At 42.6% G+C, this 9,392-nt stretch overlaps 3 non-coding genes across 3 annotated transcripts; 1 reads left to right on the top strand and 2 right to left on the bottom strand.

The window, feature by feature from the left end:
- Window positions 1-3,456: 3,456 nt before the first annotated feature.
- Window positions 3,457-3,563, bottom strand: LOC141382076 (U6 spliceosomal RNA). The gene has a single exon (XR_015485140.1). It is a non-coding gene; the product is annotated as a U6 spliceosomal RNA (small nuclear RNA).
- Window positions 3,564-3,971: 408 nt separating this feature from the next.
- LOC137489852 (U6 spliceosomal RNA) lies at window positions 3,972-4,078 on the bottom strand. The gene has a single exon (XR_015484916.1). It is a non-coding gene; the product is annotated as a U6 spliceosomal RNA (small nuclear RNA).
- Window positions 4,079-6,101: 2,023 nt separating this feature from the next.
- On the top strand, window positions 6,102-6,172 carry trnag-gcc (transfer RNA glycine (anticodon GCC)). The gene has a single exon. It is a non-coding gene; the product is annotated as a tRNA-Gly (tRNA).
- Window positions 6,173-9,392: the final 3,220 nt, after the last annotated feature.

The following is a 9,392-nucleotide window of genomic DNA, read 5'->3' as shown; positions in this document are numbered from 1 at the left end:
CTAAGGGATGTCTGACGTTTATGCTTAAACGTGCAGTAGGTGATTATCTTCAGAAACTGAATTTCTGAAGACAATCACTAATTTTTGTTCTGGTTAAAAGTCTCTTCACAGTCCAATAGTAATGATTACAGTAAATGATCTTAATGTGTTTATATGTATTTTTATATTCTGGGTAAAGCATAAAACTAAAAAATGTTCATCCAACTAAATAGAGTCGGACTGTCATCTCCCATAATTCCGATAAGCAGGTCAGGCTGTCTGTCAGCAGATGTAGATTCGGACTTCTGTGCATCTGTTCACGCATATCACGCATAAGCCATTAGCGTGTGCCCGTCTGTATAAGCGACCGCGCGCGGTCCCAAGACGGACCGGGAGAAATCAAATGCTGAATTAAAACTTTTAAAAACCTGAATCAATATTGGTGTTACTTTAGCACGCTGAAGGAAGGACAACACCATGGCGGAAATATTACTATTAGAGAGGTAATGTTCAGTTTTAAAACTATTTTAGTCAGGCTAAGCTGATGTTAGATTGTGTTGTGTTATGAATGACTTATATGCACAGACGTGTTGTTCAGCCACTGAAATCTTGTGGTGAAATATTGATGTGATTATTTTCAGTTTCATAAGGTCATTTTACAGCATTCATAATGATTTATAGAAATATTTATATTTAGTTCAACAACAAAACATCAGCAAATAGCGCTTTTCAGCCTAACCTGCTTTATTGAGCTGAAGTTGCTTTTATATTTACGTTTGGTCATTTTTGAACAATGACAGCCTTCCTATACTGTTTATCGCTACTCTGAATATTCACTCTGAAATAGCATGTAAGTGTGGTTAAGTAATAAATGTAATTCCTGCATGGCGCTGGCACTAACTAACTGGCAAATGACATGAACTAGTGGGGTTGTCTGTCTGCTGTTATGACGCGGTGCGCGCGTTCGCAATTTCAGGGGGTGTGGCTTTAAATCACAGTCCCTTGCCGCCGTCCAAAGATAATATGCTAAGCGGTTAGCATTTTGACAGATCACCCACTGCACCTTTAAGATATTGTTCAGAATATACGCACAAACCCCACGTGGAAATTCTCCTAGTCTATCTGTGTTTTAACCAATCAGGCTAGAACACCTATATGTATGACGCAGTTAATGACGTTATATGAGAGTATAATTGTTATTGATTGGTGATTGTAAGCAGAGCGGCCTAGGAACTCATTGCCAGAGTTGAAGCTGGTTTCAGCTGATGAAACTGCAAACTATCTTCTGTAAACTTGATTTATTTATTTAAATCTCTGACTCTGGCTCTTTTTTTTTATACCTGACTGGTCATTCTTTGGGTTAAACTGTATACTATCCCTACAGTTTTGGTGGAGGACGCGTGGCACTTGTTTACTGGTGACACCATTGATCAATCAACAAAAAGAAATGTAGAAAGATTTAAAATATTATAGACTAGGGATGTTCTGTGGAGTAGTGGGTAGTAACGGAACGCTGTTGGGTTCTCATTCAGACGTGAATGAAAGGCAAAATTTTTGTGGTAGATTTGTGTGGAATCCCCTTGTGAGCTGGTGCATTTTGCGGTACACCTATAACGATAGTAATAAGTACAACAGTAGTTGAGGGGTGTACCTCCTCCACCCAGAGTTAAGTACTCAGTGACGGGTGTGTAAGAGGCTTTTAGGACATTCTCGGGGATAAAACTTGGACTGGTTTTTATTTAGTAGTGGACTAAATTAACCCGAGATTGTAATTAGTTCCACCACTGCTATCTTGCTGTTTCACAGACAAAAGGGCCTGAATCCTAAGAATAGAGTAGGTCAGATTATTAGGGAAAGAAATAGTTAAATAAATAAATAAATTCTTAAATAACATCTTAATCGGTATCCATTAGATAGTAGTGGCCACAAAAGTCAGACAAGAAACCTAGAAATATTAGGGCGAGGTTGATTGATCAATGATGCACCAGGAGCAATCCCGAAAAAAAATATGACCCTAACTGGATTGGACCGATCTGGACAGTTTCCACATCTTGGGATGGTTTGCAGATTAATCAAGCAAAAGCTAAGCGCTGTTAGTAAGATTTCATTCTCAACTTTTGGTGTTAAACTCTGATATAAAAAGAAACAGATGGGAGCAGAATGCAGTAAATGGCTCAGCTAAGCTCTCAGGTTTAAAATGATTTTAGAACCGATTTTAGGAAAAAAAATGCCTTTGGCAATTAATTGTCAATGAAAAGCTAAAATCTAAATATTGAGTGTCTAGTAGCAAAAAGCACAAGCACAGAAACTGACAGTAAAATTATGGGAATAAAGAATAGCTTATGTTTTGTCTTAGAAGATGAGATTCTGTGTGAGTGCACTGTTATCTTGGTTTAGCCCTCACCATGACTTTTGACTTTTGGCTGTAAAAGTAACAGAGACATGTCTGAATAAAAAATGTGCCATGTAAGTCTGTGCAAACAAGCAGCTTTATGGTTGGATTTAAATATTTTTAGTAATATATAAGTAACATAAATGGGGGTTCAAATAATACTTTGATGGATGCAGTTAACCCCTGAAAGATCTAAAACTGTTGTTGACTGTAACAGCATTACTTTGAAAAAGCATGTCAACTCTGTTTTATATGTTTTAGGACGGGCTTGAGTAAAAGATTACAATAAAATTATGTTATTGAAGTTAATGTTATGTTTAATGTATGTTTAAATTGAGTAAACATACATTAACAGTTCTGGATTGCTCAAAACTCTCTTTCTCTCTCATTAGATATCAGCTATGAGCTGCTATCTGCCTGTTCCATGACAACTGATAATCACAGTGTTCAGTTGGAAATGACATTATGTCAGAGTATAATTGTTATTGATTGGTGATTGTAAGCAGAGCAGCCTAGGAACTTATTGCGAGTGTTGAAGCTGGCTTCTGATGATGAAACTGCAAACTATCTTAGGTAAACTTGATTTATTTATTTATTTGAATCTCTGACTCTAGCTCTTCTTCATCTATCAGACTGGTCATTCTTTGGGTTAAACTGTAAACTATCCCAACAGCTAAAACCCTGCTCATGCACCATTTGGAATCGTAAAAAACCTTTTGTCTTTTCTCCTTTCTATCCTAGAGCCATGTTCCCACTTGTATCCCGTGCTTTACAGAGCTTTGGCCCTGTCAGTGCTAGGCACACTGATTGATGCAGTAGGTCACCAAGTTTATGGACGGGGGGAAATTAGAGTGTCAGGATAGCCTATGGCAAAGTCCCACTAAAGTAAGGGCTTTGGAAGTGCATTAGCACAACAAAACAAACGATCAAAGCATCCCACATTCGTTTTCACCATGCATGTAGACTTTCCAGTTGACCCAGCAGCACCTCCCACGATTTGCTAAACCCATCCTCATGCACCATTTGGAATCGTGAAAAGCCTTTTGTCTTTTTTCATTTCTGTACTTTTACCCACGCACTAAAACAGCAATATGGATCGCTTAACGGATTTGCGTGTCATCCTTTCGCAGGGACCATGCTAATCTTCTCTGTATCAATCCAATTTTAGTATATGTGCCACCGTAGTGAGCACTCAGGCTCAGGGCATATGTACGCCTCGAGTCCCAGCAATGTTCCTCCAGGGTGGTGGGAACCGGAGAGCCATGTTCCCACTTGTATGCCGTGCACTACAGAGCTTTGGCCCTGTCAGTGCTAGGCACACTGATTGATGCAGTAGGTCACCAAGTTTATGGACAGGGGGAAATTAGAGTGTCAGGATAGCCTATGGCAATCCCACTAAAGCAAGGGCTTTGGAAGTGCATTAGCACAACAAAACAAATGATCAAAGCATCCCACATTCGTTTTCACCATGCATGTAGACTTTCCAGTTGACCCAGCAGCACCTCCCACGATTTGCTAAACCCATCGTCATGCACCATTTGGAATCGTGAAAAGCCTTTTGTCTTTTTGCATTTCTGTACTTTTACCCACGCACTAAAACAGCAATATGGAGCGCTTCACGGATTTGCGTGTCATCCTTTCGCAGGGGCCATGCTAATCTTCTCTGTATAGATCCAATTTTAGTATATGTGCCACCGTAGCGAGCACAGACCAGTGGTCAGGCTCAGGGCATATGTATGCCTCGAGTCCCAGCAATGTTCCTCCAGGGTGGTGGGCACCGGAGAGCCATGTTCCCACTTGTATGCCGTGCACTACAGAGCTTTGGCCCTGTCAGTGCTAGGCACACTGATTGATGCAGTAGGTCACCAAGTTTATGGACGGGGGGGAAATTAGAGTGTCACGATAGCCTATGGCAATCCCACTAAAGCAAGGGCTTTGGAAGTGCATTAGCACAACAAAACAAATGATCAAAGCATCCCACATTCCTTTTCACCATGCATGTAGACTTTCCAGTTGACCCAGCAGCACCTCCCACGATTTGCTAAACCCATCGTCATGCACCATTTGGAAACGTGAAAAGCCTTTTGTCTTTTTTCATTTTTGTACTTTTACCCACGCACTAAAAAAGCAATATGGAGCGCTTCACGGATTTGCGTGTCATCCTTGCGCCTCTTGCGGGAGAATCTTCGGTTCCCTTCCCGTTCCACAGTTCCACTTTCCCTTCTTCCTGATTGGCCCGACGTCTGGCTCGGGATTGGTCGACGCAAAGTTCCACAAAGCGTGCTTCCGAATTTGGTCATGTCATGTAGCGTGCCGTTGGCTCTTTGAGAAAGTTCCACTGAACGTGCGCTCCGATTGGCCGCTGGGCGGGACCTCCAGGAAGCGCGATTTATAAAGCGGTGCAGTGGATAGAGGAAGTTAAAAAAGGAGACAAAATAGACTATAAAGACGACAAGCTTCGTTGTAAATGTTTATTTTGTTTGACAAAAAATAGATATATACATGTATATGTTTTAGGGCTTTATGATAGCATAGAAAAACGCGATTATTTCTAAAATAACATTTCCCTAGAAAAATGCATTTTTTTTCTGTTATTAAATCATTTACTTAATAATATTAAGTGGTTGAAAGATATTGTTCAGATGCAATTAACTCTAATTCTAAAAGTTATAAGTCTAAAAACACTGTCAAGGTGCAAACATTGCTACTCTTCCATCTCTGGGTAACAGCCTTGCAGCAATCACAACCCACTAGGGCTGCAGTATAAGCATATCAGCATTGCTGGTTCAGTGGTAGAAATCTCGCCTGCCACTTGGGAGACCTTGAGTCGATTCCTGGCTAATAACAATGCAGTTTTGTGTGGCTCCTTTTTCAGCTCTGGTTGACGGCCTTTTAGCACTCACACAACACAAAGGCAAAGAAGAACATGGGTCAGCATTGGTGGTTCAGTGGTAGAATTCTCGCCTGCCACGCGGGAGACCCGGGTCTGATTCCCGGCCAATGCAAGTGCTGTTTTGTGTAGCTACTCTTTCAGCTTTGGGTAACAGCCTTGCATCAATCACACCCCACTAGGGCTGCAGAATAAGCATATCAGCAATGGTGGTTCAGTGGTAGATTTCTCGCCTCCCCCGTGAAAGACCCTGGTCAGATTCCCGTCCATTCCAATTCCTATTTTGTGTTGCTACTCTTCCAGCTCTGGTTGACGGCCTTTTAGCACTCACACAACAAAAAGGCAAAACACAACATCGGTCAGCATTGGTGGTTCAGTGGAAGAATTCTCGCCTGCCACGCGGGAGACCCGGATCCGATTCCTGGCCAATGCATTTCCTCTTTTGTGTTGCTACTCTTCCAGCTCTGGGTAACAGCCTTGCAGCAATCACACCCCAATAGGGATCCATTATAAGCATATCAGCATTGGTGGTTTAGTGGTAGAATTCTCACCTGCCATGCGGGAGACCCAGGTCCGATTCCCGGCCAATGCAAGTGTGGTTTTGTGTTGTTACTCTTCCAGCTCTGGGTAACAGCCTTGCAGCAATCACAACCCACTAGGGCTGCAGGATAGGCATATCAGCATTGGTGGTTCAGTGGTAGAATGCTCGCCTGCCACGTAGGAGACCTAGAGTCGATTCCCGGCTAAAACATGTGCAGTTTTGTGTGGCTCCTTTTTTCAGCTCTGGTTGACGGCCTTTTAGCACTCACACAACACAAAGGCAAGGGAGAACATGGGTCAGCATTGGTGGTTCAGTGGTAGAATTCTCGCCTGCCACGCGGGAGACCCGGGTCCGATTCCCGGCCAATGCAATTCCTGTTTTGTGTTGCTACTCTTCCAGCTCTGGGTAACAGCCTTGCATCAATCACACCACACTAGGGCTGTAGTATAAGCAAGTCAGCTTTGTTGGTTCAGTGGTAGATTGCTTGCCTGCCACACAGAAGACCATGGTCCGATTCCCGTCCATTACAATTCCTGTTTTGTGTAGCTACTCTTCCAGCTCTGGGTAACAGCCTTGCAGTAATCACACCCTACTAGGGCTGCAGTGTAAGCATATCAGCATTGGTGGTTCAGTGGTAGAATTCTTGCCTGCCACGCGGGAGACCCGATTCCCGGCCAATGCAAGTGCTGTTTTGTGTTGCTACTCTTCCATTTCTGGGTAACAATTTTGCAGCAATCACAACCCACTAGGGCTGGAGTATAAGCATATCATCATTGCTGGTTCAGTGGTAGAAATCTCGCCTGCAACGCGGGAGACCTTGAGTCGATTCCTGGCTAATACAAATGCAGTTTTGTGTGGCTCCTTTTTCAGCTCTGGTTGACGGCCCTTTAGCACTCACACAATACAAAGGCAAGGAACAACATAGGTCAGCATTGGTGGTTCAGTGGTAGGAACCTTGCCTGCTACACGCGAGACCCGGGTCCAATTCCCACCCAATGCTTTTCCTGTTTTGTGTTGCTACTCTTCCAGCTCTGGGTAACAGCCTTGCAGCAATCACACCCCACTAGGGCTGTAGCATAAGCTTATCAGCATTGGTGGTTCAGTGGTAGAATTCTTGCCTGCCACGCGGGAGACCCGGGTCCGATTCCCGGTCAATGCAATTCCTGTTTTGTGTTGCTACTCTTCCAGCTCTGGGTATCAGCCTTGCAGCAATCACACCCCACTAGGGCTGCAGCTTAAACATATCAGCATTGGTTGTTCAGTGGTAGATTTCTCACCCTGCCACGCAGAAGACCGTAGTCCGATTCTCGTCCATTACAAATCCTGTTTTGTGTTGCTACTCTTCCAGCTCTGGGTAACAGCGTTGCAGCAATCACACCCCACTGGGGCTGCAGTATAAGCATATCAGCATTGGTGGTCCAGTGGTAGAGCTCTTGCCTCCCACGTGGGAGACCTGGGCCCGGTTCCCAGCCAATGCAATTCCTGTTTTGTGTAGCTGCTCTTCCAGCTCTGGGTATCAGCCTTGCAGCAATCACACCCCACTAGGACAGCAGTATGAGCATATCAGCATTGGTGGTTCAGTGGTAGAATTCTTGCCTGCCATGTGGGAGACCTGGGTCCCATTCCTGGCCAATGCAATTCCTGTTTTATGTTGCTACAATTCCTGTTTAAGGTTGCTACTCTTCCAGCTTATCAAGCAAGTTTTTACACAGCGGATGCCCTTTCAGCCGCAACCCATGTCTGGACACACACACACACACACACACACACACACACACACACACACACACACACACACACACACACACACACACACACACACACACACACACACACACACACACACACACACACACACACACACACACACACACACACACACAATCTAGCCTATCCAATTCACCTGTACCGCATGTCTTTGAACTGTGGTGGAAACTGGAGCACCCTAAGGAAACCCACGTGAATGCAGGGAGAACATGCAAACTCCACACAGCAACACCAACTGAACCGAGGCTTGAACCAGCGACCTTCTTGCTGTGAGGCGACAGCACTACCTACTGCGCCACTGCTTCGCCCAGCATAAAAATGTATATACATAAATCACAATTTAAATGGACAAATAAATAGATATGTTTAAATTGTGTTTTTAACCCCCTGGGGTCGAAGACAGCGTATACGCGTTCTGACAAGTTTTTACCTCATTGAGCTGAAATGAACCTAAATTACACTTTCAGTTTTGATCGTACAGATAAGATCAATACATCAATCGAATCTGTTAGGTGTCTTCTTTTTAAATGTGTACACTCACAACAAAAACAAATGTGTGTGCTTTTGCAAATCTAGGATAATAAACAGTGTAGGCATTCTGTCTTTTCTCTCTCCTGGAACTGTTTTTAGAAACGTGTCAGCAAAATGCGCTGAAACTCCGCGAAAACAATACACCCAGACACGAGACACATATCTTTATAAAGCTTGAAGTGTCTACTTTTAAACGCAGCTATGCATGTTGAAAACAAATATTGTTTGATAAAGTAATCAGTATGAAAGCAACGCTATGTCTAGCTTCTCAGTCTGAGCTCATTAGAGTTATTGCGACCAGGCCCACGAAGCTTTGACATTACAAACAGCCTGCATGAGGAGCGCGCAACAGTAGACTGTGTCAGGAAAAACACGTCATTAAAATGAATTGAAACTCAGCAAATACTCGACAAAGAAACATGTGAGATGTTTCTAAAGAAAGCTTGATATGTCTACTTTTGCATTAACCAATATAAGTCGAAAACAAATAATCTTTCAAGTAATTCGTATAAAAGTAAGGGCAGGTACTGATTCTCCTGTCGCCTCATTACAGCGAACGTGATCCCGCCCGCAGTGAAGGCGCATTTCATATGGAAATGAACTGAGGTGAGCCAGCCAGGTGATAATGTAAACGCTCCCCGAGACATGGCATCAAACGACAAGCTTTATTATAGTTACTTATTTTGTTTGAACGATGGCATGCTAGAAGCACAATATAAAAATAATATAAAAATAAAATATAAAAATTAAAATATATAAATAAACTTATTTTTTCTCAGATTCTTTCTTGAAACTCTTAGTCACATACCTGTCTGATGGCTCATTATGCAGGTCTTTGTCTTCTCTGGTGTTACTCTCTGCATAGTAATGATAGTTCACGCCTTCTCGCATAAACTATTTTCACACAGAAAGTGACTTAGAAATTTTAATTCATAGAATTGTTTTTTTGTGAGTAAGTGAACAAGATGATTCTCACATCATTTTGAAGCAAAAACACTAGACTACCAGATCCAGTTCTCAAAAGTCTTGTGCACAAATGTTCTCTGTGTGTTTCACGGCCTTGTTTCAGTGACTTCAAAATTTTAGTTTTTCACTAACCACGCATAAACGTTTCTTTCTCAAAAACACAAACACATACAAACATGCTGCTTAGGTATTATTGTAAACCAACTTGTGCTGTTTACAGTGTTATCACACATTAGCCATTAAAATGTTTTTAAGATACTGAAAACAACACAAATGTCAGTGCATGTCAAAACTTCTCCAGAGCCCCAAAACACCCTCAGACCCCA

The sequence above is a fragment of the Danio rerio genome, chromosome 4 (assembly GCF_052040795.2).
Source record: "Danio rerio strain M-AB ecotype USA chromosome 4, GRCz13ab, whole genome shotgun sequence".
NCBI lineage: Eukaryota > Metazoa > Chordata > Actinopteri > Cypriniformes > Danionidae > Danio > Danio rerio.
Note: the sequence above shows the minus strand (reverse complement) of the source record. Positions and strands in the feature narration are given on the sequence as shown.